This window comes from Dermacentor andersoni, chromosome 8, assembly GCF_023375885.2.
Source record: "Dermacentor andersoni chromosome 8, qqDerAnde1_hic_scaffold, whole genome shotgun sequence".
Lineage (NCBI taxonomy): Eukaryota > Metazoa > Arthropoda > Arachnida > Ixodida > Ixodidae > Dermacentor > Dermacentor andersoni.
The window spans coordinates 57,426,538-57,454,497 of record NC_092821.1 but is presented as its reverse complement, the minus strand read 5'-3'; the positions used below and the strand labels follow the sequence as shown (position 1 = coordinate 57,454,497).

The window sequence follows — 27,960 nt, the reverse complement described above, 5'->3', positions numbered from 1 at the left end:
CAATGGTTCAGCTCCGATTTTGGTTCAGTTGTGGTTCAACTCCAGGCCCTGCTGCCTAGAATGACGTGAAACCCTCGTTTTTTAAGCGTTATCGCTCGCTGCGACGGCCGAGATGAATTGAAGAGACCGGAAGGAAAAAAAAAATCTTACAATTGCGGCCTCTGCAATTGTTCGGCAGCGTTGTTAGTAATTTGATTATCAGCACCAGTATCATGCACAGCGGAGTGTTTAGCCTCCGTGAGAAAAAACAAATCCAGGTCGCAGATTGGATGCGTAACTTACGATCCTCCCGTGGTGTTTGTTGCAGAGCTTTCGCAGAGCACACGGGATGTCTGGGCACTGAAGACCCACACGTGCTGCGTCAATTCTTTTGGCGATCTGCACACAGAAGTTTTGGTGAATTCCTCTGTGAAACCAGAAGTCTTTAAAATGTAACGACACAAATTAATGTATCGCCACAAGGACACCGAGAACGAGTCAAATGAGTGACGACTCAACTAAACAAATAGCTTATGTTCAATATCTTTAAAAGCTCGAAGAAGTTTCATAAAACTATGATAACATTCATTTGCGCAGCAAAATAAAGCGAAGCTACAATGTAAACCTACAGTGTTCCCCAAAAAGCAAGCTTCGCATTTGAAGAAGAACTTTTGGTCTTTTGTAGCTTCATACTGTCTTCGGGTGGATTAAAATATTGCCTAATTTTGAGACGCGCACATGCTTCATGTAATAGAGGAAGATGAAGGCAGGGGAGCGCGGAACACAAGAGATGATTCTGAACAAACTGCTCTAAATTAGGACCAAACTGTTGCTCAATTTCTTTCCTGCCGCCTTCTGTTGAAGTTGTTTTGACAATCGCACGAATTATTAAATCAAAACCAAAGTAGACATAGTATTGTCCTCGCAGATACACAAAATGAACATAAGGAGCGATTTATTTCTGTGTCCTACCCGCACATGGGTACATTCATATTAGATTTTGAGCAATCGTAGTTTAGCAAAAGAGTTAAGTTCAGTGACATAATCAACCTTGCATTCACTGAACGCAACAGCGTTATGACCTACGTGCCACTGACATAACGTGAAACTCGCGCAGGTTCTTTCTTCCTTGTTTTTTTTAGCCGCCGACATGTCATTGGTGTTCTCAGAGCTATTTTGCTTTCGAGACAAGGAAAACTGAAGGTGACGTACATCCGCTGCTGTGCCCAAAGTGAGATCATGATAATTGTAATCATCATCAACCCGTTTTTATGTCCACTGCAGGACGAAGACCTCTCCCGGCGATCTCAAATTACGCTTCTCATGCGCTAGCTGATTTCGCCTACCAAATTTCCTAATTTGATCACCCCAGCTAATTTTATGCCGTTCTCGTCAGCTCTTCCCTTCCCTTGGCACCTATTCTGTAGTTCCAATGGTCCACCGGTTAGCTGCCCTGTGCTATACAGGTACATGACCTGCCCAGCTCAATTTCTTTTTTGTTAATGTGAGCTAGAATATCGGCTATCCCTTTTCGCTCTCTCATCCACATCATTCGTTTCCTGTGTCTTAATGTTGGGCCTAACATTTATCGTTGCATTTCTCTTTGCATGGCTCTTAACCTGTTCTCGAGCCTCATTGTTAACCTCCAAGGTTCAGTCCCATATGTTATCACCGGTAGAATGCAACTGCAAGATGTGCGGACACTTTATGGACACGCGTATGTAACGGGAGACCAAGCAGCCGCTCAACCACACGCATGCCGCTTAGCGGGATGTAGGCAAGCTCTCGTAGGCTAACACAAACACAGGCACTGCCTACGGTAGGGGCATTCCCGTTGCGTTGTTGGAGACACATACACGGTTTATTCCGTCAAGCAAGAACAGGTAAGTAACGGGTGATCTGGCCGCTACGTCGCGCGTGAGTAAGATTCCGCGGTCTGTCCTGGGGTAGTGGCTTGCTGGGCGATTCGTGTGATCGCAGAGTATGATCGCAGAGTAAGGGCAGCTGCGCCAGATTTTGCAAACTTCAAGCAAGAAAGTCATCAGGCGCTTCTTGAAGTGTTTGGCTGCGTGTCACAAGAACCAGACGGGCAAAAGGGGGCGGTCACAGTGTGGATTTTTGATGTTCCCACCTCTTTAGGAAATACATGTCATGTGTGAGCACTGATTGGTGGAATTTTAGCGAGGAGAATTAAAATAAGGATACCGCCTATATTTGCAAAGATAATTGAACTAGTTTACAAAGATGAGGAACCAAGCGAGAGAGCCGATAATCGGCCATTGCTATAGACAATGTATCCCACTTTTTTTTAATGAACATATGTATCCTAAACTTGGCCTCCCTGAGTGCGAAGCGTAGCAGGATGGCGACGATGATGCCTTGAAGAATCGCTTGCCTGGAAATCTTTGGAAAACAAAAGTAATTAAAGAACAATTTTAGACTTACTAAACACAATTCTGCTGAACTCTATGAGAGATTGCACTACGATGGCTGTAACGTTGCACTTGCGGTTGACACTTTTTTGTGTTGTTGCTTTAAATACACATAGCGCACCAGCTTTCCGTTGAGTGCACAAGAAGCATCCTCGCGTCGGGCTCCTTTGACACTTGGAAAAGTGTTTTATGTAGCACGTATAGAGCTCACAGAAAGATGGATCGGGAATTCTTTTCGATGGCCTATGATTTCCTGATTGGAAAATTTCTCTCGGACTGAAATATTCGCGAAGGTAACTAAATTATTGTAACGAATTATGTAACAAGACGGCATACAAAATATAGCCTCACTTGCTCGAAGTGATGGCAAACAACATTACCTTGGCTCTGCAAAGAGCTACTTGGCACTCGCATATTCTTACATTTTGGCACAAGTTACGTGGGATACCGTGTATAACTGAAACATCAGTGCCAAATCGTTGAAGTAATAATGGTTTGAAATACTTTTTAAACGAACCGACTCTAGTTTTCTCTTAAACACCCGGTTTTAGAAATTTATCAGTTTGCTATGGTAACGCAACTCACGGGCAATGCGAGACGCGGTTTTGAAGAGCTTCAAGTTGACTACGACCACCTGGATTTTGTCAACATGCCGCAGAAGCCACGTAGGCGCACGCTCCTGCATTCCGCCACCAGGACTCGGTAACGGTATGCGGCCACGATTCGAACACGCGACCTCGTTATGCTTTCAAGTACCAGATAGCTATAGAGAGCCACTTACCCGTTGGGTGTGAACAAAATAATTCATAATGGCATCACCTTCACGCATATTTAGCAAGGAACAATTCGCGCCGGTGCTTGCACTGGGAAACCTGAAAGTCTTGAAGGGATTGTTTCGTACTTAGTGATGGAAGGAAACGAACCTCTTCGCTGGCATTCTCTTTGACGCAGTCTACGACCTTGCTGATTTTTGTGTCGTCGATAACTGTGAGTGGAAGAAAAGAAACAGGTTTTTTGTTATTTTTTGTTATTTTTTGCTGTATTAGGCGCAAACGGACAGGGACAAACGGTATATAAAAAACGACGTGGCACTGATTTTACATTCTCAACTAATCATATTAAGAAAGCATCACGCATATATGAAGTAATCAAACGTTCAAGAAAACAGCACAAAAAGGAACTGGACATGCCTAGGACATTAGCCAAACTGTACTGCTGTAGTGAAATGTAAAACTATCACGAATGTTGCAAGTACTTTATGTAAACACATTAATACAGTGAACCTTTCTTTCGTGAAAAAAATCACCAGCAGTTTACTGTTTCGTATGCTATTATAACTTCTGATGTTGTAGGTCTACAAGCATGCAACTGACTTACATGCGTGTAAATTATACCTGTTTATTTTTTTTTTTTAGAGAGGAGCGTAGTCACATGAGTTGCAATGCGCTGGAAGTTGAAATTCTGGAACTCCTTTCAGAGATAGTACATGCTCTCGAAGTTGAACATTCGTTGACCTATCATATTCATTACCACATAATAGAATGACGTCGCAGAACCTCTTGTACACATCAAATATACTTTTTGGCATGGTTGACGGTAGGTCTGCCTTTGTTTTTTGTCCCCTTATATGTAAGCACCTTTTCTATTGCGGAGCAGATGCGTCCTATCTTATATTTAGCTGATAAAAGTAGGTCAGTGCCATACCCAGAACCCACACTCCTTAATTCATTTGCAAGCCGTAGCTGTGCAAAACATGAAAAAGCGAAATTCTTGGCGTTAACTGATGTACGAAATTAAAACTGCACATTTAGCACATATTTCAGAGCTCGGTCGCGGGTGTACTTTTGTTCGCCGATAAAATATCGCTTCGATGCAATAGCAGCTCAACTATCATCATGGTGATTATCATTACGAGTGCCAATAAGTAAGTGATTTCACTTTCCCATAAACAACATACATTTGAACATAAACAGGTCTTGAGGAAAAAAGCTGCGTGAGCAGCTTGACTAAGTCCTAAAACGCATTTTATGGCAGTAGCAGGGGCAAAAACAGTGCATGAGAGAATGGTAACAATAAAGCAGTATAAGACGAATAAAATAACGCAAAAGAAACAAATACAAAAACAGATAAACCGAAAGTTACTTAGTTTACATAAACATAAGAAATCAGCATGAGTAAATTTGCCATAATAATTATTAGTATGATGATGACATAAAAACCCAGGTGGTGAGAACGCAGCAGACTGAGCAAAGAAATATACGACGCGACTTGAGAAGCCTGTTGTTCATATCAACATTACATCGCGAAAGAAGGCAGAAATGAGGGCGAAAATAGAAAGAAAAAGAAAAGAACTTCAGGTAAAAACTTGGCTGGTGGCTGCTTGGATGGTGCAGCTAGGTCGTTAGCTATGTTCTGTAGTCTGGTAAAATATGTTTAGCAAGTAATAAACGTATTTAAGGTGATTTATAGAAAGAAGTATATTTTTGTCTTAGAGACCAAACAGAATGATGGTATATCCTTATACATTTCCTGAATGAAAACGTATTTCTGAAACTGTTTCCAGTTTGTGCATCAATTGTGAGAACAATTTACCCTAAAAGTGAGCACCAGTTACGACGACTTAATTTTTCTCAGTAGGGAAGAAAAATTAAGGTATTCCTCTTGGTGAAGTCGTGGCTGCGAGTAATGTCCGAAGCACAGCCAAAACGTCGGCTTAGAGCTGGTAGAAGAGTGCTTAAGCACTTTCTGGTCAGATAATTAACCTTGATGAAAGGTTAATTATCTGACCTAATCTGAATTACAACTGTGTGCAGTTGTTTTAATGCTCCTAATTGGCGAAGCAATGCCGTGTTCCCCAGCCCTTCACTCGCGGCACTCGCTTCGTTCGGTCATCGTCATCAGCCAAGTTACGCGCATTGCTGGGCGAAACTCAAACCCGTCGATTGTAATACACTCATTCCCTGCGTCAGGCGAGTGTCTGCAGTATCTACATGTTGCAAAGAGAATGAGTGTAGCAAGCATAATTGAACATATGGGTTGTGAAACCACAACACAGCAAAAGTCAAGCTAGAAAAAGGATAGACATAAGAACACACGTACAGCAGTTTAGGTTCGCTGGTTCGGCGCAGATCATCACGACCGGCAGAGCTAGCAGGAAGCATAAAGTGGATGTATTCATCTTGGAGGTGGCCGTACCACTGAGAACCGAAGGCAAAGTAATGCGTAAAACGACCGTGATCGTTTTATGTACGTGCGCTTCAGCGACGGCTTACGGGGCCGCCACCACGTCACCGCCAACTACCGTCGTCAAGCAGAACAGGTGCCGAGGGAAAAAAAGAGAAACATAAAAACACAGGAAGAAAAGCACGTAAAGTCGAGATCGAGCGACACGTCGGGTAAGCTCAAAGAGCTCTCGCAGAATAAGACGCTGGTGTCATGCAGCACATTTCGCAACACATTTAAGTGATGTGCATGAGAATGTGGCTGTTTAACAGGTCGTGTGGGTCCAACAGTGGTACAGGGGCCTTGCGCAGTCTATGAATGCACAAAAACCAGAATGCTTCCACTGGGATGAAGGAAAAAAAGATGTGCTTTTTTGTTTTTGTAAAATAAGCCTGTGTGAGAACAGAGGCAGCGTGGCGCGTAGTATAGGGAGAGCAGGGACTCCGAGTGGAGAGATTACGAATTATTCAAATGCGTTGTTGGCGATCGGCGAGTTTTTGTCAAGTTCAAAATACTATTCGCTCTAATTTTGGGCATTCTTACTCGATATAATAGTGAAGGTGAGCTTTCAGCTGCCATTGCAATGCCATCTATCCGCACAAGGCACCAGGAAAGGACTCTTATTGAATGTACAGTGGTATCCATGTAGTCAGTCATTTCAAGGTCACCTTAACCGATGCAATGCTGTCTGGAGTGGGATGCGGGTAAGGGACTGGAGGTGTAGGCCGTCATCTGCTGCCTGTACACTCGAGTTTAAAGATTCTTGGGAATGGTTGGTGGGCGCACCATATGCACTCGGAAATTCAGTGCCTAAGATAATACATGCTTTTGAGATAAAACTACTGTGTCGAAAGAACTGGATGCAGTGCCTAATGACGCTAAAGGTCAAGAACAATTCTGTACCTTGTTGCTTTCTCCAAAGATAGAGTTTGTTGCTGTCATTTGGGCAAGGTATTTCGGCCTCTACAATTTTTCCTGTCCCGCTGGTAACCCTGAGTCGGCGAAATGTTGAACAATAATGATCGTAACAGCACCAAAAGTTCCTTCATAAGTGAAATATGCAGTGTACGCACATTGTCACCGCTTCTTACATGACGGGATCAACGTAGAAATCGACGGCCCGTTGTACGCATCATTGCCCCCTCCCCCCTAAATATTTTCCGCTTACGAAACCCTCCACAAAAGTGACTGGTTCCTCAGGTCGCAGCATGCAAAAAGCGGGCTCTGTTCCTACAAAGTACACAGGCATGTAAAACGCATGCCCAATGTTTTGGCAGTGTAATTAAAAACGCGCAAATGAAATGAAAACATTTCATAGCATCAATTGAAGTCATAGCGCTGGATTGACACGGACAAGAAAGACGACAGTGCGTGGCGCACGTCCTGTCGTCTTTCTTGTCCGTGTCAATCCAGCGCTATGACTTCAATTGATGCAACGAACCAACTAGCCCGCAAATCTGCACTCCTGCATTTCGTAGCGCCTGCAGTTAAAAAAAATATCTACATTCTGGTGACTCCGCCAACCCCGTTGGCACTTCTGCTCTTCTCGAGCACATCGGTTGGCGCTTGTTCAGCGGACCCGAAATGTCATATTTTATATTAGGCGTAACATGGGAGTATCAAGAACGTAGGACTCATTGTGTTTACTGCACTATCGTCGGGACTGGCCCACATTATAAAGTATGGTGACGTGTGCATTTAGTTCAAATAATTTCCTTGATTTAACAAGTCCACACTACGATACAATGATGAGGTCCGCCTGTATGGAGGGAAAGGGTCCTCGACGTAATGGTTACAGCATCGGGCTTATCAGCTAGATATCCTGTGGTCTAATCCGGCGTTCGACAATTATAGAATTATTTATCTGAAGATAACAATTACCCCATAACGGTGAAACAATGAATTTGATAGCAACGCGTTCGAATAGTACACGAAGCTCGTAACTTTAGTAGAGTATGAATTGCACTAAACATAAGCTGTCTAAGTAAACGCGCACGGCATGATGTGCGCAGGCACACGTGGACAGACACATGGGGACCAATAACGTAAAACTATTTTCACGTGTTTTTATTCCAGTCTCCTAACGTGAAATTTGCGTAACCGCCGACGCAAGAATCAGGCGGTGACCCGCAGCGTTGCGTCAACAACAGCCCAATCAAACGCTCTCCTAGTTTATAGGAGGTAACTTATATTTGTTTTCAAAATGAATAACATTGTCAACATAGAGCGGTTTCTTGCTTTGAATTGGCTACCAGGAGGGGAGGAGTAAACTCAAGTGGAGAGGGTTTAGAAACCTCCTGTTCCTTGTGTTTGCTAGCGCGCTGAAAATAGATTACCGGATGAAGGGGGTGGTGCGGCGTCTGCGATTGGTCCGCTTTCCCTTACTTAGCTTGCAGTGGCTGGCTGAAAATCGCGGCGGCGTGCAATGGAAGGCTAACAATTCCGTAAAACGAATCCTCAGCAAAGCAGAGTTGGCAGAGCGAGCTCGTAAGCGCGCCGAAATTGGTCGAAAATGTCACATGGCCACGCAACATGCTTTATTATACGCAAATAAACCCTTGCTCTCCGGCAGGTTCGAGTTGCCAGTGCTTGAACGATCGGCGGCAGCCATCTTTTATTCTTTTCGGAGCGAGAGAATCCGCGGCTATTCAGAAAAAAATTCAATTTGGTTCGGCATATTAATGCCTCTTAAACGCGTACACGTCACTTGGACGCGGTGAGTTTTCGCGGTTTTGTGACGTTGCGCGCCTACAGGCGAAGTGGGTGCAGCTCCAAAACTTTTGACTAATGGTAGAGGGCTAATAGGGAAAAGGCGTCGAATAAGAACCAACTATTTTCATTTTCTACGGTCAAATAATGCATAATTAGTGTATACACGTCGTATCAGATGGGGAGCTCTCGCGGTTTTCGTGAAAAAATGTTTTTAACCAATCGCAGAGGGCTGATTGCAGAATTGGAATAGAAAAGTTCGGAATAGCTTTACGTCATAGTGACCGTGGACCCGCTGCTCGATGCACCAAGCAGCATCGGTTAAAACTAAACTACAGGGTCTCGTTGGCGTAGTCGGCCTTGCGTCGCCCTTCCATTCCTGTACTGTGGCTTGCTTACGGACTTGCTTACGTGCGTCCATGCGTCCAACTCGCGCTTTTGAGCTACAGAGCGTTTCCGCTTAGCCTTGGCCTCCTGTTCACATGGGGCCGCGTTTGGCGCGTCCCTGGCGTTCAGGTGCACCGTGGGCCGCACATGCAGCAGTACGTTGTTCCTACCATCACGGAGTGGTCTTGGCGCGTATGCGCGCTCTCCTTGCTTCAGTGCGATCAGCGTTTCGCGGGAGATTCTCGGCTGAAGTTCTGATAATGAACGCTCGATGGCATGTTTGCACGATCTGATGGACGGCGCATGGTGCAATGGTGCAATGCGGCGCATAGCAACAAAAACTCCTCGCCGAAGGGTTCTAGCATGGCTACTACGTATGGAAAAAACAATAGCACCAGCTGGCAGGGTGTGCATAGCTGTGTTAGAATTCATTCCAGCAAAGGAAGCTGTATAACATGAGGTCATAGAATACAGCTGCTTCTGTGAACCACTTTGTGCGATTGAAACACGAACACACACAACAAATTTTCCAAGGGGCATTGAAATTCTGACGCAAAGAGAAAGCGTGCAGTTATCGCATTCTTCTCCAGGAAAGCTCATAAAACTCGAGAGATCAGTATTTTTATGTGCGATTATCGACGACAGCGAAATACGAGGTAGTTTGTTCCTCTTGTTTTGGTCGCCATCCCACTCTGCCTTTTGACACCTTGCTGCGTTCAGTGTCGCGGCATACACTCCTAAGCAAAATTACACCCTTTGGGTCGTATCCTGCCACACAACAATATTCGTCATCAGTCTAGTCCGCATTTATTTTCTTTAAGGCTGCGAGCCCGGTACTTCCAAGTCATGAACGGCACGTGCCTTATCAGCATGACAGAGCATTCTCGACAGGAAAGTAGCGGGCGCAGCGTTTTCAAGAAAGGAAACGCAAGCAAGGCAGATAACGATTATCTTTGTGTGGCGAGATACGACCCAAAGGTTGTACATTTGCGTAAGAGTGTACACAAAATACGCTCATGAAGTCGTTGGTCGGGCCCCTATGGCTCGCCAGGTTGCCTGTGATAGATTTACAGCTGCTCAGGCGTCACAAAAGACTTGCTACGACAGTCGCCACCGGACCCTTCAGTTCTCTCCCGGACATCTCATTCTTCTTTGGACTTCAAGTCACCACGTCGCCTTGTCTGAAAAACTGATGTCAAAAAACTGCAAACTATGCCGTTTGCAGCAGATACACGTCAACAAAATGGGAGGGTAGTTTTCAGCTGCCTGTCGACTTCCACTTTTAAGTATGGGAATACTCTTAGCAATTTTCCAGTCGGTTGGTAAATGCAGATATTAATAACTGCCTACGTAGGTGGAATAATGTTTGACCTGAAATGTAAGAGTTATTTTTCAGCATTTTAGAATTGATGTTATCAATGCCCCTAGATGTATATAGTCTCAGCTTGAAAGTCAGAGATATTACGCCTTCCAGCACGATTTCAATCGGCTCCGTAAAACGACAGTCCATTTCGGGAACAGATGACACACTGGAATGACCTTCTCGAGTGAAAACAGATGAAAAGAATCCATAGAGTTCTGATACATACTCTTGATCAGAAAGTCGTGTTAGGTCATCGCGTTGCAAAGATACATCACTGCCCACGCCATTGGCGGCGATCGTTCTCAGAACTTTTTAGGTTTAGACTTCAAGAGAGAAGGCAGGTCATGCCAGTAATATTTACTTTTAGCTATTTTTATGGCCTTGCAATATGATTTTACATATTCTTTGTATTTTGCCCAAGAGGAGAGAGCTTGGACGTGTTTTGCACACTAGTAAAGATGTTTTTTTAATTTCTTAGTTGTTTCAAATTTTGATTAAACGACGGGTTTGCTTTATCATTAGTCACTTTAATTAAAAAAACGTACTTGTCCGCCAGAACCGAGATTTTATCGTTCAAAAGTATCCAGTTGTCATTTACTGAGTGAGACGAAAACAGTACAGAAATGTGCAATTAAATACGCCTCTAACTCGTCGTTTATTTCATTAAAGTTGGCCTTGTTATAGTGATGAAGTTTTTTAACTAACTCCTGAAAAAGTAAGCGGGATGTTAAGTTGCACCTGTAACACCTTATGATCACTAAAGCGGTTGATACATGAAAACGGCCCTAAGGGATCAGGATCATTATTTAATAGGAGATCGAGGATTTTCGAACCACGAGTGGGTTGGTTAACGACTTGAAACAAATTGTAATCCAAAGCTAGCTGGAATAAATCTTTCGCAGCATGGCAAGAGGATGACAAGAGCTGCCAGTCAATATGCCCAAAGTTAAAATCACCGGAAAGATCAATATTATTGGCAGGACTGTTATTAGAAGCCAGATATAATCTTTCCCTGAGCTTACCTGCAAATGAGGGACCAGAATATGGCGGACGATAGCATGCCCCTAGTAATATTTGTGTGAAAGGGGATGAACATGCGACCCAAACAATTTCGAGTGCCGATTAACTGAAGATACAATCTTCTTGTTAACTGAATTGAAGACGCCGCCACCACATTTTTCCAATTCGATCGCACCGGTAGATGTTGCAAGGTCCATCTGAATAGGTCGCGAAACTACAGAAAAAGCGTGCCAAAACCTATCACCAGAGGTATCACTTAGCGGTGCACAATTAAGTGCGACTAGATGAGGGGGGTCAAACACTGAAACTAGAAAATCTATGTGGAAAAGAAATGCTCGAAATTTTTAATCAAAGTACTGTCATACGAATAAATATTCCCCTGCAAACAGTGTTGCTGTACTAAAACAAGAAATTTTATTCTTCTTATATTTCACAATTTATTAGTTCATTCTTGGTGACCCTATCAGCACGCGATTCTGGCGCAAGATTTGGCAAGACTGTCCAAGCCAGCTATTATGTCGTATTAGCTATTATCCGAGTATTTTCTGCGTGTTTGTTCAAAGCGTGGCAGGCCTTTCGCTTCAGTTTTGCATGACCTAGTGCACGGCATTCATTGGCGAAAGGTGTGAGTGGAGGCTTTTTGTTATTGTGCAAGTTCACGCTGCGGCATCCCACGCACTGTGTCTCGTCGTGACGATAAATGAGGAACGCTCCTCAAAGAAAGGTCGTGCTATCTTTGTTCGCTCTCCGTAACACAAGCTCTCAGTGTCCGAGGAGCAGGAAAATTAGTAAGGGGAATGTTCCCTAAACGATAATGCGGGACAATGCCGTCTTGCTTGGTAACTCTTGGAATGAATGCATTGTGTTGCGCGGAATTGCCAAAAAGTTTGATAATTCCGAATTGCTAATAATTAATCATATGTTGCTATACATTGCGACTGTGTGCTGGCCACAATACTTCTCATGCATTGAAACATGTTTTGTTTGATAAATTGGTTGCATTATTCTACACGAATGAAAGTGAGGTTGACGATGGGACCTATGTGGCACGGTCATTTATTTCCATCTTATTCGCGCACCTTCCCAAGGAACCTACTGGAGCAATTGCCGTCAATAGTAGCCTAGTTATGTTCACAGGAAGGCATACGCCTACCCTATAGTTTAATGACACACTGGCGCTTCAGCTGAGGTGTATCCCAAGCTCCCCCCCCCCCGCCTCAGCCTAAAAAAAACATAACTGCTGGCATAGCGGTCGAAATGCTGGAGGCTAAATAAATTCGAAATTCGCACCAAGCAGCATAAGATCTTGACGTCACTGCCATTTCCGATTGTGACGTCACTTTTCATTTCTTTATTTTTGGCTTGCTGTTAGTTGTCTCCACGATACGTAGATGGCGATGGTTCCAACGAGCCACAATTTTACTGACATGTAGGCTTCTATTGAAGTAAGACGGCAAGCTGGGCGAGTTGGTGATAGAACATGTTCCTATGGGTGGGCAGCGCGACCCGGACGAAGGACGAGATGAAGTACACAACACTAGTGCAGACTAACAACTGGTTTATTGTTTCAAGCAACGGACTATAATATACAGAAAATGTAAACACGTGTAAAGTGACGTTTATAAGGGTGTTAGCCTATCTTGCCATTCAAAAAATCAGCTTCTTTATCCTTCGTCCGGGTTGCGCTGCCCACCCATACGAACATCTTCTATGGAAGCTTCGCTACCAGATTACATATACCTTGTACGGTGCACTGTTTGCCGTCTTCGAAAACTTCTTTGTAATATAATTCGGGATTTCGCCATGTTCTGTTAGTACAAGAATGTCAGAACAACTGTCTTCCAGAAAAGAGCGCAGTAGATCGCGTTTAGGCAGAAGACTGTGTGTGTTAGTAGGCGATAACTGAAGCGAATATCATAACACAGAGGAATGAGGCTTGTTGTTTACACGTAAGAATTTTCTCTTCTGTAGCTATCTGGCGCATGTCACGTCTGTGTTAGATGCCTTGCAGTATGTATAAGTTTTATTGTCCATGCGTAGCTTATCGACATCTAACTTGAAGGGTTTTTCTGCGCCTTTGCGGACACTATCAAATTGTTCCTTTGAAAAGCGGGCGAGTTGGAACCTATCCATTCTTGGCCTGCGCACACACAAACGAAACACGAATCAGAAGCCAGGACAAGCAGGGGCCTAACAACTGTGTAACAACTTCCCAGCTTTATATGCATTGTTTCGTACTTTTGCCACTTAATTCAGCATTTTATGTCCATTGTTGATCTTCTTGGCCTGGAAGAATTATGGCTATACCGAAGTTATGACTTAGTACTCAGATGGACCAACTGCAATGCATGCTCACTGACGTGGAGAGGCAAAGCCGAAGGGTAGGTCTAAAAATTAATCTGCAGAAAACTAAAGTAATGTTTACGATAGGTAGCAGTTTACGATAGGCAGCGAGGCACCGGAAGTGGTAAGGGAATGCATCTACTTAGTACAGGTAGTGACTGCGGATCCGGATCATGAGAATGAAATAATCAGAAGAATAAGAATGGGCTGGGGTGTGTTTGGCAGGCATTCTCAGATCATGAACAGCAGGTTGCCATTATCCCTCAAGAGGAAAATATATAGCAGCTGTGTCTTACCAGTACTAACGTACGGGGCAGAAATGTGGATGCTTACGAAAAGGGTTCTACTTAAATTGAGGACGACGCAACGAGCTATGGAAAGAGGAATGATGGGTGTAACGTTAAGGGATAAGAAAAAAGCAGATTGGGTGAGGGAACAAACGCGAGTTAATGATATCTTAGTTGAAATCAAGAAAAAGAAATGGGCATAGGCAGGACATGTAATGAGGAGGGAAGATAACCGATGGTCATTAAGGGTTATGGACTGGATTCGAAGGGAAGGGAAGCGTAGCAGGGGGCGGCAGAAAGTTAGGTGGGTTGATGAGATGAAGAAGTTTGCAGGGACAACATAGCCACAATTAGTACGTGACCGGGGTAGTTGGAGAAGTATGGGAGAGGCCTTTGCCCTGCAGTGGGCGTAACCAGGCTTATGATGATGATGATGATGACTCAGATGAAACAATGCTTCAAAACTAATGTTCTATGCACTTGCCTCATCACATCACTGTGCCATTTAGATCTTACCTCTCTATCGGAAGTACAGTGTTCACTCAGTACAAACTTAGATATAACGAGAACATAACGGCAAACGCAAGCGATGGAAAGTTGAAAGCTCAGTCACTAGATAAAAAGAACCGATTCTGCCTCCACCTTTCTTCAACACTTCTTAGCCTGTTTAAAGGCCTCACCAAATACCGTAGTTGCTAACACGTCGGAAAATGGTCGCTGTCAGGCGACCTGAATTGTTGACGTCAGACAGCATAATTGAAAGATGGCGTACTAACTTGAAAGTGCTAAACTGGTGTGATCCCGACCTCTTAAATTGCCACGATGGCCAATTTTCCGGGAAACCATAGTAGTATTCAAAAGAATGGCAGAGCCAGAATGACATTTATGAAAGCTCCATACAAATGCTGCAAGACATTTTGCGGCAGGCAGGTCTGGCACTGTTGGTCAATTTTGGATGTTCTGAACTAGTTCGATGTATCTTTTTGTTGCATTGTTCTTCATTGCTCTTTCTTGATTAGTCAGATAGGGGCACGTACTTTCTTAGAAGTCATTCCTTAAATAGGTGTTTCCAAGGAACAGGAATGGTGGTTTTCTATCTCTGCTTCGCGCTCAGAAAAATCGTTATGTGATGTTTTGCCAGCTGGCCTACGTAAGACGTTGTGATTCAGACACTTATGATTGAAGGACAATGTTTTTGGTACTTAGTGCAGAAACTTCTAAATAAGTTTTTCTATTAAAATCCGATGAATATCACTGATCTTGGTGCCCTATCATTTGTGTGAACCTGAGACACTTGACAGGCACTTCTGTTGTGTACTTGTGCTTGTATCTGCTATGGAGTCAGACTAATTCATTTCATAGTTCATTTGCTATTCACAACACAACCAAACTTCATCAAACAAATCTTCACTTGGGTACTTAGCTCTCCCTGTGACTGCACTAGTGTAGAAGTATGTACCTATGACATAATGCTTGTTGATTGGGATGACAGTACAGTAAGCGGCACATCTGTGGCAAACAGGTTCGGCATACATATTAAGAATGTTAGCATTTATGCTGATGGGCACATCAAGAATCTCATAGGTATTGTAAGCTTTATGGATCTTCCTCTATTTTTAGCCTGATCATTTGGATGTCCTTAATTGCCCATATTTAAGGGGAGGAATGAGATGTCGAGTATTAGTCTAGCAGCATTTGTATGGGTATTTGCAGCTGCTGTCTCTTAGATGAGGTAATGAATGTAAGTAATATGTATAAAGTGGCACTGATTTCTTACATGTCATGCAAAGTAATACGATTTTGTCAATGTTAGGTGTCATTCCACACCACCATGCAACAATCTTATTCAAGCTACTACACACCTTAGTTTCAAACGTGTTGAATGTGCTTTGAATTTAATGTTACCCCTCCTTTTTTACTTCTTTCTTTCGAGAAAACTTTTAGAGACATAGGCTTTGTATTTATGTGTGCTACGTTGGGGCCATGACCGTAAAGCGACAAGTCTTTATTTTGTGCATGCTTTCTCGGGCAGATGGCACTAAGAAACTGTCTGCTGACATCATGTGCCTTCGTCATTTATACGTGGTTATGTACTTAAATAATCGAGCAACAAAGAAATATAGCTCTATTGCGCATGTCGCCCCTTGATCTTCTTTAACTCGTAGCCTCTCGGCAGCTACGCAGCGTAGCTCGGCTAGTCCAAGCATTTCATGTTGCCGGCATCGTCGCTTGCTCAGCAAAGCGCTGTCTGTGGTGAACGCATCGCCAGTGATGGGCGCTTTTGCACTGACAGCATATTTAAATACTTGCTGCAGACTATAGCGAACTAGATTATTCGAGTTAACTATACTGCTAACTGATGCAAAAGATAGTTTCTGTTTTCGTTTTCTGCTGCTCGAAGCGCTACCTGCTTTCAGTAAGAAAGGTGTCATCGCGGCTTCCTGTTTGACTTTCAGAGTTGAAGCAGCTGAAGCTCGAAGCTTTCTTGTGCTGTTATTCATAACGTAGTGCCATTGAACATATATGTGTCTGCGCTACAAGTATTTTGGGAACCTCTAGAAAATTTCGCATCAATACTTGTGCGAATCTTTGCTAACCGTCACAGACAGCGACGGTTAGCAAACCGTCACAGTCTCCATCGCCAACTTGCCGCGACTTTCGTGTGCAAAGCCAATACTTATTGTTAATCTTAAGTCACGACATGCTTTATCGGCATACGGCTGCATATGACCAACATTGTCCTACCTTCAGGGCATGCCGAAAAATGAAATTCAAACCAGAGTTATTACTTCAGTTCTCGTTTGAATTCGGTTCACATCATCCATTATTTACTAAGCATGCTGGCTTTGTTTAATTGTCTAAGAAAATTGTCGCCATCTAACACACACCTCGCCATCGGATAAGCTTCCAGGTGCGCGTGCTGTTTTCGCTGCATGTTGAAAGTCCGCATGAGGTAAGCACAAAGTATTCGTGCACATGTGCATGGACTTGGTAGCGTCGATGTAGTTTCTTGTAGCATACCACTATTCGCTGGACAGTACAAGCTTGATGCAAAAGCACAGTAAGGTGCCCAGTCATTGTATGGCACAGTCACGCAGCAGGTATGGTTGGACTTTCGGTCGCAGTCGGCAAAAGGTTGTGGTTATCAGACTGAAATAGTATTTGCTGATACTCACTTCTTGTAAAATCAGTGTTGACACAGCTACAGAAAGCTGGTGCTGACATATTAGATGACAGCAGGTTGGTGTAAGGTAAACTATGCCTGAAGTGCCAGAGTTGGTGCTAGAGGTTGTCTTTTTGTTGGTACGCTAGTGGCTAAAACAGCCTATGGGGTTCTTGATGGTGTTAATAAGATGTATGTGTAATGCCTCGACTAGTACCATGACCTCCTCTATAAACTTCCGACCTGCTCCTTGGCGCCAACCGTACTACGGCGTGTGGAACTAAAAACTGTTGTGTAACCACCAAAGGTGCCGCCAGGTGCCGCCTGAGGTTACCCCCTAGCAGACGATGCGATTTCGCGCACATTGATCACACGGTGGTCCTGGCACTGATGTGCGCGCTCTTCTGTTTATTTTTCGCGTTTCTAACGCGTAGATTGATTGATTCACGAGACTTAACGTCTCACAGCAACACTCTGGTCATGAGAAGCAGCGTAGTGGAGGGCTCCGAAATAATGTTGACTACCTGACCAGTTGCATGCCCGATATTGCAGCGGGAACGCGTAAGTATCAAAAACAAACAAAAATAATATACTGCGCATGGCTTGGAGAATGCAACCCTTATATTCCTTTCCTTGTTTCATTTTGTACAGCGGCGCCCTCGCTGTCGCAAAAATAATTTATCCATGGGCTAGTTGGTACATCGATCTTGATATCGTATTTCTTGCAGCGCGAATAAACAGAACATGTACAAACAACATACACGGTCGACTGTCTAAGTCGCTTACCTTTATGACCTGTTCAGTCCCTCTGCATAAACTCGAGTTGCAAGATGACCTTTACTATCCTGTCCACAAGAGAAGATAAAAGCAAGAGAACGCAACGGTCGTGTTTTACGCGTCGGGGTCTAGTAATAGAGACTTTCTAAGAACTAAAGTGTGCAACATAACCGTCGGCGTACCGCTACATGCTACAGCGACTATTCGCGCCTACAATGTTTTCACAATGATCCCTAACACCGTTACTTCTCGTGGTAGCGGCCACCGTTTGAGCGTCGATGGAGCTTCGCTGTCATGGCCGCGTATCTCGCATCGGCGATGCTACTGTGCTTTCATCAGTGCGGTTGCCCCGTGTTAGGAATTCTTCAGATAAAAGCGTTAGGAGACAAACTGAACTCAATTCAGCAACTCTTGTGAGCATTACGGATCCGTGGGAATGTCGTGTAGAAACATCCATGCTTCATTTTGGTACGACTAACTTTGATATTTCACATACGAAAATCTTGCACAGAGAAACTTTTTCTTTTCGTAGGATTTCCATGTTGAAAAGGACACGCATTCTGGTTGGTAATTTTTAGATGTTACAACCTGTTAATTGTAAAACAAGATTAACCTGCATATGATATAGTCCACTACTAATGCACTATATGTCTGATCAAAGGCTGTAATGCTAAATTCTTGGATGACATCGCGCGCGTGATGCAGGATGCAATGTACCGACACCTCCAAGGCCTCTGTAGCAAAAGAACGAACTTTTACTGCACTGCAGCCAATGCATTGCCCATCAAAGTGAAATGGTCAGTGGACACGTCCCCTTATGACGGCTACACATTTTCACGATATCCATGCTCATGCACTGCTGAAGACGCATGAGAATCTGAATTTCCTTGTAAGTTCCATGCTCGAAAGCTTTTGCAGCCAGCTGTATGTAACACTTTTGCACTGCAAGAAATTGATTTAAGAAGCAAGCTCACAGTTCGAAGTTTTATTCCCTGAAGATATGGTACATTGAAGCACCACTACTTATAGTGAATATTCCCGTTGACATTTGCAAACATTTCTTTTGAAGCTTGAGAGATGTAGGAAAACCAGTAATCTGCAACTGAAATGTTCAAACCATCAGAAGACATTTTAGTATTGTGCAACCCATGAATGCTAACACTGCATTCTACAGTGCTATCAGTTAAAGGGGGGCTGTACTACTAAGAACCTAATGGAATATATCCGAGCTCCAACTACCTGGCACCTATCAATTTACCGACAGCCCATTAACATGACATCTGAAGAACGTACACAGGCATCAATTCTCCACTTATTCTGGTAGAATTTTAATCAGCCCTGCTCCATCTTAAACAAAATACTGCCCCAGTAGCTGACAAATTCGCGCAAATGGGACCACACATAGTAATAATAAAGATAGTTCCTTTATTTTTCATCATGAAGATGGGCTGGGAGAAAAAGCTGACAACATACAATCGTGATCCTTGACCGCCGCCCGCTCGACTTGCAGAAAGGAATGCAACAGCACACCATTGCCGGAAGCTGTGTTACTGCTGCCGTACCCTAATGGCTGTTATTGACTGTGCAATCACTAACTGACACACGATCACCTCCGAGTGTCACAAAGGCAGGCGTCTACAGCACGCACCCAACAAGCAGACTAGGCAAAGACAGCGACTGAGAGCGAAGCAGTAAGGGTGAGTTGCGGCGCCACGGCATGTGGCCGGCAGCTTGGTGAACTAAAAGAAAACTAGAGAAGCAAGAGCAAATCTGGCGTCACAGGGAGCGCCGGCATTACCAGGTCGGAAATTTATAGAGAAGGTCGCGACCAGTACTTGTGCAATGACAATACATGTGTACAAAAGGTATGCATTTTGGTAGCAGTACTCAGATTTGATGTTTTAGCTTTAAGGCCAAGGACTGTTTAACAGCCACCACTTCCATATTTTCTAGAATTTATGGAAGGGTGCGCATGTGTGAGCACAAATTATGGTCACAAACGATCACTCAAGGGCTAGTGTCTATGGGCCGTCACGTCTGCTGTAGTAACATTGCGGACGTTGCATATGAAGAAAAAAAAAGGCGCAGGCCACCAAGCTACCTATTATGTGAGAGCCTTTATTTCTTCTCAGACATGAACCCCGAAAAGCTGAAGGAAACTGAACTGTTCGGTGCTAAAAAACTCAACTGCACATTTTTCTTTTCACATTTGCTTGCTGTATGAGCTATGAACGATTTTTACTGGTTTTCATTGGCCCAACCGGGAGCGTCTTCAAGACGTGCGCTTCACAGAGGACCCAGATACTGAGCAATGGCACTCTTGTGTGCTAGATGTCCGTATGTTACTACGCCGTGTTATTCCCCAGAGCACACATAGAGCAAGCTTTCAGCGTCACTGCTGATGTCTTAATACAAAAACTATAGAATATGACTGGTGAAAATTAGAAAAAATGATTTTAGTAAATATTTGTTTATTACTTAATTACATATACTGCAGCGCAGTATAGGGCTATAGCATGAGCGGGAGCTATATACATTACTATACATTACACATTAAAAACGCATGTACACAAACACATGAATGAAGTGCTTACCAGTGGTAGCATTAAAATGTTTTAAGGGTATTGAACGAATTTTACTGGGTGGAGAATTTCAAAGCTCTATTGTACGTGAAAAAAAAATGTACTTGAATGTGTTAGTACAGGCGTAAAGAAGTGTTGTGTTCAAGGCGTGAGAGCTACGGGTAGAACAGGAGTTAGTAAATGGGATATGATTACAATATTAAAGACCAGAGGTGGTTATTAATTGCATATAAATGTTTTAAGACTTCAATGTGATAACGTGAATGTACTATGAGGAATGTATGAAGGGCTGCAGATGGCACAATAAATCTGCCAGGCCAACTTGTTTTGAAAACAGTATCTGTGCAATGTTATCGAGGTTCAGAGGATAGTAGCCTCCAAATAATTGCTTACGTTTCAGTAATTCCTCAATTACTTTCATATGGCAGTAATTGGTAACTGTTGTCAATTACATTGTAGTGTGAAATAATTGTAATTGGTACCCGCCGTGGTGGCTTAGCGGCTATGGTGCGGCGCTTCTAAACACAAGGTCACGGGATGAATCCCGGCCGCGGCGGCCGCATTTTTGTTGGGGCGAAATGCAAACATGCCCATGTCCCCTACATGGAGGCACATGAAAGATCCCCAGGAGGTCAAAATTAATCCACAGTCCCCCAACACGATATGCCTCATAATCAGATAATGGTTTTGGCACGTAAAATTCCAGAATTCAATTGTTTGCAAGTGGTTATGTTTTTTTCTTTAACATGTACAAGTCTGCATATGAGCCTATGACTTAAAGGGGTACTGAAATGGTTTTTGAAATTAAGAAAACATTGTCAATCTGGTAACGAGGCTCGGCAGAACACTGGAGCCAAATATCACTGCACTGCATGCAGAAGGGAAGTTACAATCTCATGTCAAAAATAGTAAAAAATTGCTTATCTCGCTTCCGCAATGTCGTCATGCATTGTCTTCGCAAGCAGCTGCCCCCACAACAGCTATTGGCTGATTTCGTAATAGTAAGAACATTCTCAGTAATACAATTGTTCCTCATTTAAGTTAAATAAATGAAAAATAAATATGTTGCAATTTCAAAAGGGTAGAAAAGCCAGCTAATATTTTGCACAGTCTATCTACACATGACAGTTGCATGTTTCTGTGCCTGTTGCATTCGAGATGAAAAGCGTAGCATACATATTGCAGCCACTATGAGCAGTCTCACCACCGCGACGTTTAACCTCTTGGCGCGGCCTTACGCTCTTACACCACCTTGCTGTCTCCCCCGCGTAGCTTCCAGCATGTCAGTGCAAATAAAATGATACCGCAAGCCGCTCATCGATCCGCTAACAGTGTCTAACTTCAGTTGTGCTTGAATGTTAGGAAAAGCTTTTACGGAAGGATATTCACGGCGTGACGTAATTTATTAATGCGGTCGTTCTAAGGTTTGTTAGAAAAGCGTTTAAGGGTCTATTTTAACACGGTAAGATACCTGGTCTGTGGACAATGCTGTCGTCAGGATACAAGCCAATTTTTATTATATGGCATGCAGCAGGAAACATGGAAACTCACGTAATCGCTTGCTCTGTCCTGCAGCTTTGGAATTCCCTGCTATGTTCCTATACCATTAAGGTGGCTAAGAATTTTCCCTTACATGACTCTTAGCTCGTCTTGCGATGTTCTGCACTAGAACTCAATTGGTTTGTCCCCATACACTAATCGTCATCAGTCTTGACCGCATTTCCTTTCTTTAATGCTGCGAGCCCGGTACTTCCTAGTCACGAACGGCTTGCGCGTTATCAGCACGACAGAGCATTCTCGACATGAAAGTAGCGAGCGCCGAGTTTTCGAGAGAGGAAGCGCAAGCAAGGCATATCATTATTGTTTGGGGTTCAAGATAAGCCCCAAATGGGGTAAGCTGTTATCTTTTAGAGACCGCAGGACTGATTTGCCATATTGGCACGTGCTGGTGAAGAAAGCAGCAAAATTGTAAATGGCGAAACTAGTATTTTATTGGGCGAACCTGTGCCCTTAAAACCAGGCTACACTCAAACCACAGCGATAGCGGCGAAGACAGCGGCGATCGTCGAAAATTTGATCAGCGAGTGAAGCGCGCGAGCCATTATGCATAAACCATCTAATGTTCCAGAATTATCGCTGGTGCCCGCGTGTCTTCAAGTTCTACGCCATTCGAGTCGCGCATACCTGCAATCAGATTACACAAGGTTCGGCGACAACAGACAGCGGATAGAACCCTCGATAACATACTAGAAACTTCCAATGCATACAGTATGTCCCGAGCTGAGCGGTAGTACCTGTTAGACAATGAAACGCGGCAACTCGATAAAGTACGCGTGCCAATACCCCCCCCCCCCCCCTCTTAAAAAGCATTGCCCCGATGCTGCAAGCATAAGCTGAGAGCGAAAGGCAAAAGTACACTCAGAAAAAGTAACAAAACAGCAAAGAAATAAAGTCCTATGTAACAATAATGTTGTAGGGCCCGAAATAGGGGCGTAAAAGCTTCTCACTAAGTCTTCGTCGGCGTATCGGGGTCTAAACCCAAACACGGTGGCCGGGCTGGTATTCCACGTAGCGTCGTCGAAGGTTGTGGTGTTGCCTGTCGGTCTTCTGCTGGTTTTTGATGCGCTGGCGGGCGAGCAGTCGGACTTCTTTGACGAACTGGAGATAGAGGGCGACCTCGTCATTTTCTTCATCGGTGACGTGCTGGAACATCGCGTCGAGAGTCGTCGTAGGGCTCCCACCCTGTTGTAGTTCCGTGCAGAGCAAGAACCGTTCCTTCGGTCACCACCACCGACGAGACACGAGGGAACGCATCGGCCTCCACATTGGCCAGGCGGGCGTGCAGATCGGTAACGCCTGCTGGGAGCTCTACTGCCTCGAACACGGCATCCAGCAGGATGGCCAAATTCCCAGTGATATGCTGTCGGGCGGTATTCACGATTCCTTCGGCACTCTTTTTTCTCCGAAACCAGCGCCGGCCGTTATGTTCCGCGCACCGTGGTCGACGAGGTGCGCTCAGGCGCCTACTAATGGCACTTAAGGGTAGCGACATGCTTTTATCTTGCCACCGCCGCTGCTGCGAAGAGGATGCGAGGAGGCAGGAGAGAAGGTCTGCGTCTCCCGACTCGTTGAGCGCCATCACGGGGCCTTATTTCGCGCTCTTTTTTCTATTTTCTTTTTTCTGCGTATCGGAGCAGTCATCGCCATGACAATTGGCCGTCTAGTTGTAGCGCAGTGGCATTTGCAAGAGGTTTGATGTCTTTTGGGTAAGTTTGCTGGCTACCCTCGTCATTGAAGAACTCAGTTATTGTTTTGGTTTAATTTACCGATTGCTTTTAAGAGTACTGGAGGTGAAAACGTGTAACAGCGGAGTTTTTTCTTTGTTGACGGGTGACGGAGCCCAGTCATGGTTATGCTTATTAAGCATGAGTAAATTGGCGCGAGGGTTGCTTTCGCGGCTATTGCATAGTGAAAGAAATCCAACAAGAGGGGACACTCGGCTAAAACTGGCAACAGGAAACATGTCACGGCTACTGTTAATCTCACCTGTTGACGCGAGCATCGAAGAAAAAAATTGCGAAATGAACTTACAGACGTTTTATTTATTTTTATTTTTTCCTGATAAAACTAAAAAGTTTTGTGTATTAATGAACATATACTTTGCCACTTATGTTTCTTGCGTTACCTAGCAACAAGCTAGGCGCGACAGATGCATGCGACATGCGCCAGACAGGCCACCGAAGCCAGCGAGGCCGGTTGCGCATGTAAAGTTTGCCTGTTCGCCGTCCCGCCTCATTTGGATGTAGCGAGTTTGTTGGGCTGCCGGCGTACGCTTGTGTTCCTTCTGCACTTCGACACGGCACCACTGCACTATTGAACTACGTAACGGTGAGAAATTTCGTCTGACAGTCGGCGACGCATTTTAAGCAATTTTTGTTTTTATGGCACGGAACCGAGACTTGTGACGCAGTTAGCGAAAAACAGCTCGGCTGTTTCGGCGTTATTCTTTTGAGTTAACGACTCGTTCTGGGAGATGCTTGCGACGCTTTATATGAGACCCAACATTATTTCGGTAGTTTTTGGGCACGCTCGCTGCACCCGACTTTGTGACGCAGTTTCGCGTGTACTGAATGTTACTGCGACAAGTTTTGGCGCTTTTTCTGACCGCGAACATTACTAATTTGGCTACTTTCTGGGGTACATTTCATGCACAGCGGCCGCGCCTGGCGCTGTGGCGCCGTTAGCGAAAAGCAGCTCGGCTGTGTGGCGCACTTAGTTGCGCGTGTACTGAATCGTACTGGGACAAGTTGTCACGCATTCTGTGACCCCAAACACTATTGTAATTATTTCGTAACTTTTCGAGATACTTTTGAGGCATGCTCACCGCGCCTCGGGTTGTGAAGCAGTTACAAAAAAAAAATAAAGCAAGCCGGCTGTGGTGACAGTTTGGCGTGTACTGAATCATAGTGAGACAAGTTTGTGACGCTTTCTACGGCCCGGCAACATATACCTTCGTTCGGTCCTCACGTTTGTCGAAGACCCAACGAGCGATTGCCAAGAGTGATAACACTGGAGTGCGTTGCTTGCGTCGGCAGAACGCGCAATAGATAACGCCGAGAAGCCGGAAAACGAAGTACTCGAGAATTCCGTCTTTTGAACGACTGAAAACAGGCTTTGCACCCACGCATTTTTATTGATTGTGAGTAGAAGGCACTCTGCGAGCATCTAGCATAGTCTGGCTGAGAGCCTATGTTGTGGCCACCTCTGTGTGTGTAGTGTACTAACGCGTCGGCTGGGGACAAGTTGTTTCGGAAACGCGCAGTCGCCCATGCATCTGTGCTCATAAAGTGCAGGAAGTAATGCCCGGGAATGGGGGAATGCTTGGAAATCAGATGTTTTCTTCATAATCTATAGTACGGCTTGGAATGAGTCGGGTATTTTCGACGCCATGTATGTAAAAGCGAATTGCTTTTCTTTGCAATGTCACCCATTCACCATTTTCGCACGTTTTCCCTCTACGCGCATGCAGTATTCCTACAAGGTGTAAACAGCAAAATGAAACATGCTTGTAATTAATTTTTCTTTCAGCTGATACCGTCCGTTGGAGCTTCGTACGGGAACTACCTGCTGACACAATGCTGGACGAATGCACAAAAAGCCGGGAACGAGCATTTGTAGGAAGCGAAATAAACATTTACTCATTCACAAGGCCTTTTGCGTCTACTTTATGAAATTGCATGTGACACCTATTCGATAGAGGCCTGTGAAAATCGTTCCCAGTCATTTTAATTAAATAAACGATTGCGCACTAGGACTACGTGTTATTGAACAGCAGCAGAAAAAAAAAAGTGCGGAGTAGCGCAGTCGGCGTAGCGTGTGCCATCTGTCGTTGAAATTGCGCGCGCTCAAAACCGGAAAGAGTTAATCCCATCCGGTTGGTGCGCTACAATCACGGAGGAAGGAAACTAAGGAGAGGCCCTGACGTCACTCTTTGTGAAGCAAAAGTGAAGCCGGAATTTGGCGTTGCTCATGGCGATGCTCCGCCTTTTGGGCCACCCTCCTCTCTTGTTTACATCTTTCGCGAAACCACGCTGCGCTGCGCGTGGTGTCGCGCGCGGAGTGCGCGCGCTCGCGCAACATCTGGCAGAGCACGGTGCAGGTAATACAGCGCAACAAGACACGGTGACTAACGCAAACCCGCCCACTCAGCGCCTTTGCCACGGCCCGAAACCTACCAGAGCAACACGTGTGAGCGCTCAAAACCATAACAACGCCGCCATTGTGGCCCAAAAGGCGTGGCCATAGAACAAAAAAAAATAAAAAATCAGCAAAAAAATGAGAACCTACTACGTCATTTCCGCCACACTTTTCTCCTAGCGCGCGGAGAGGGTAGGGCCTCTCCTTAGTTTCCTTCCTCCGTGGCTACAATCAATTCGCCCCCTGGGCTCTATGGGAGTGTCCGCTCTTGTTGGATGTCTTTCTCTATGGTTATTGTTCATATATTTTTCTACTGATTGCGTTACCGTCAACCAGCTTCTCTGCGTCAACGAATGTATGGAGTTTGTAGGCTGTGTGTTGTCATATAAAGTGCTAAAAACGTAGCGCACGTTATTGTTCTACTGAGAGTGGGTAAATTTGTTAATTCATTCCTTTTTATGCGCTGCAAAGAATATTTGCGAGGACAAGCTACTCTCGACAAGTGTAAATCATTTTTACTATTATGAGTAGTGTTTATAGCTGGAAAGGTAAATGGTGGGATTTTAAACGGGACATCGTGCACTGTCGTACACGCGTTGACGGAATGCGTAAGTTTGGGCACGTTGAAGCTACGTTGCACCAGTGAACAACATGCATGAATTGTTCCGTTCTGAGCACTGCTAAGCGTGATTACGACGTGGTGGCTGTGCATGCTATATATGTTGTGCATTTGCGCCTGTATACTATCCAGTACAAACTTCGTCCACGACAGGCCTTTTGTTTTCGTCCTCGCGATTGCCGCCGCCAATGGAAGGCAGTGTGCCTGAACACTTGGGTGCGCGGCTAAGGTTGCTTAAACTATGGACAAATAGTATCTTTTATGCACAACATTTTTCATTTCCAAACCACACTTGTAGGAAAGGCTGTCCAGTTAGCCATGCACTAATTATGCTCAGATTTCATTTACGTTTTCACTCAGGACGTGACTCTTTTGCATTGCACTATGAAAGCTTTGGGGAGAGAGATAAATACACGGGTGCCCCGTGAACGCGATATGTTTGTTCTATAACTAGTCATTCGTCATTAGATTGTTCCTCAAGAAATCACAAACGCTACTTACTGACCAATTCAAAAGCACCTTGTCGCAGCAGCTGGTTAGGGTGAGTGTTACCAGTGCGTTTGAAAACTGTTGCACATTTTCTCTCTTTATCTACGTACGTAATATATGTGGCCCCGATGGTAATCTGCTGTGCATATGGGTGTACCAACAGCACGGCTAAAGAGAAAGAGTTGTTTGTCCTGTCTAGCAAAAAAGAGGACAAGAGGGGCAGTGTTAACCCGCAGGATTGGCAGGGCGAAATTTGGGCCCACCTACTCAACAAGACTGTGTGAGGTAAGTGACTGTACCCACACGTTAATTACAACCTATGTAGAACTATTCAAAATTAACTTTTCACGTGAGGTGATGTAACTGTGCTGTATTATCGTAAATAAAGGTGCTGTAATGTAGCAGATTGCCATATGCAAGACCTCGTAGTGCCCGATGTATACAGCAACATGTCATGTATTGTAAGAAAGTCAGAAAATTTCTGCTGTTTATCAGGTTTCCATAATAAATTTCACACAAGTAGGCATGCTCACAAACTGATGCCATGCTTTGTACATGGGAAGTCTAACGTTTGATTAACCACTGCCCAGCATTTGCTAATGGTGGATGTTAGTGCGGTCCAGTGTAGTACTGCAGAATAGCATATAAGTTTAACAGATTGTCATACATTGCCTCTAACAGGAAATAAGACATGCATGCTTTATATCACGCAGGGTCCTATTTCTTGTCCATGAGAAGCACAAAGATACTCATGCACTACACGCGTGTCACTTGTTCGACAGTGACACAGTAATGTTAATTGCATCGTGTTTTTATTAAGGCAGAAACCTTTCTAGGTTCATGGTGAAGTTTGCGTCAGCAAACCTGCCGCCGGAATGTCCGCCGAAGCTT

At 44.4% G+C, this 27,960-nt stretch overlaps 2 long non-coding RNA genes across 2 annotated transcripts in view; one reads left to right on the top strand and one right to left on the bottom strand.

Moving 5' to 3' along the window:
* The window catches only part of LOC129383484 (uncharacterized), a 40,999-nt gene extending 18,381 nt beyond the window's left edge, over positions 1-22,618 (bottom strand). Inside the window, exons 1-3 of the long non-coding RNA XR_011895994.1 lie at positions 21,816-22,618; positions 3,335-3,396; positions 283-378 (exon numbers count right to left, since the gene is read on the bottom strand). This is a non-coding gene — a long non-coding RNA (uncharacterized lncRNA). The remainder of the gene's footprint in view (positions 1-282; positions 379-3,334; positions 3,397-21,815) is intronic.
* Positions 22,619-23,541: 923 nt separating this feature from the next.
* Positions 23,542-25,472, top strand: LOC140219801 (uncharacterized). Its single transcript, XR_011895993.1, has 2 exons — positions 23,542-24,152; positions 25,353-25,472. It is a non-coding gene; the product is annotated as an uncharacterized lncRNA (long non-coding RNA).
* The last annotated feature ends 2,488 nt before the right edge of the window (positions 25,473-27,960 follow it).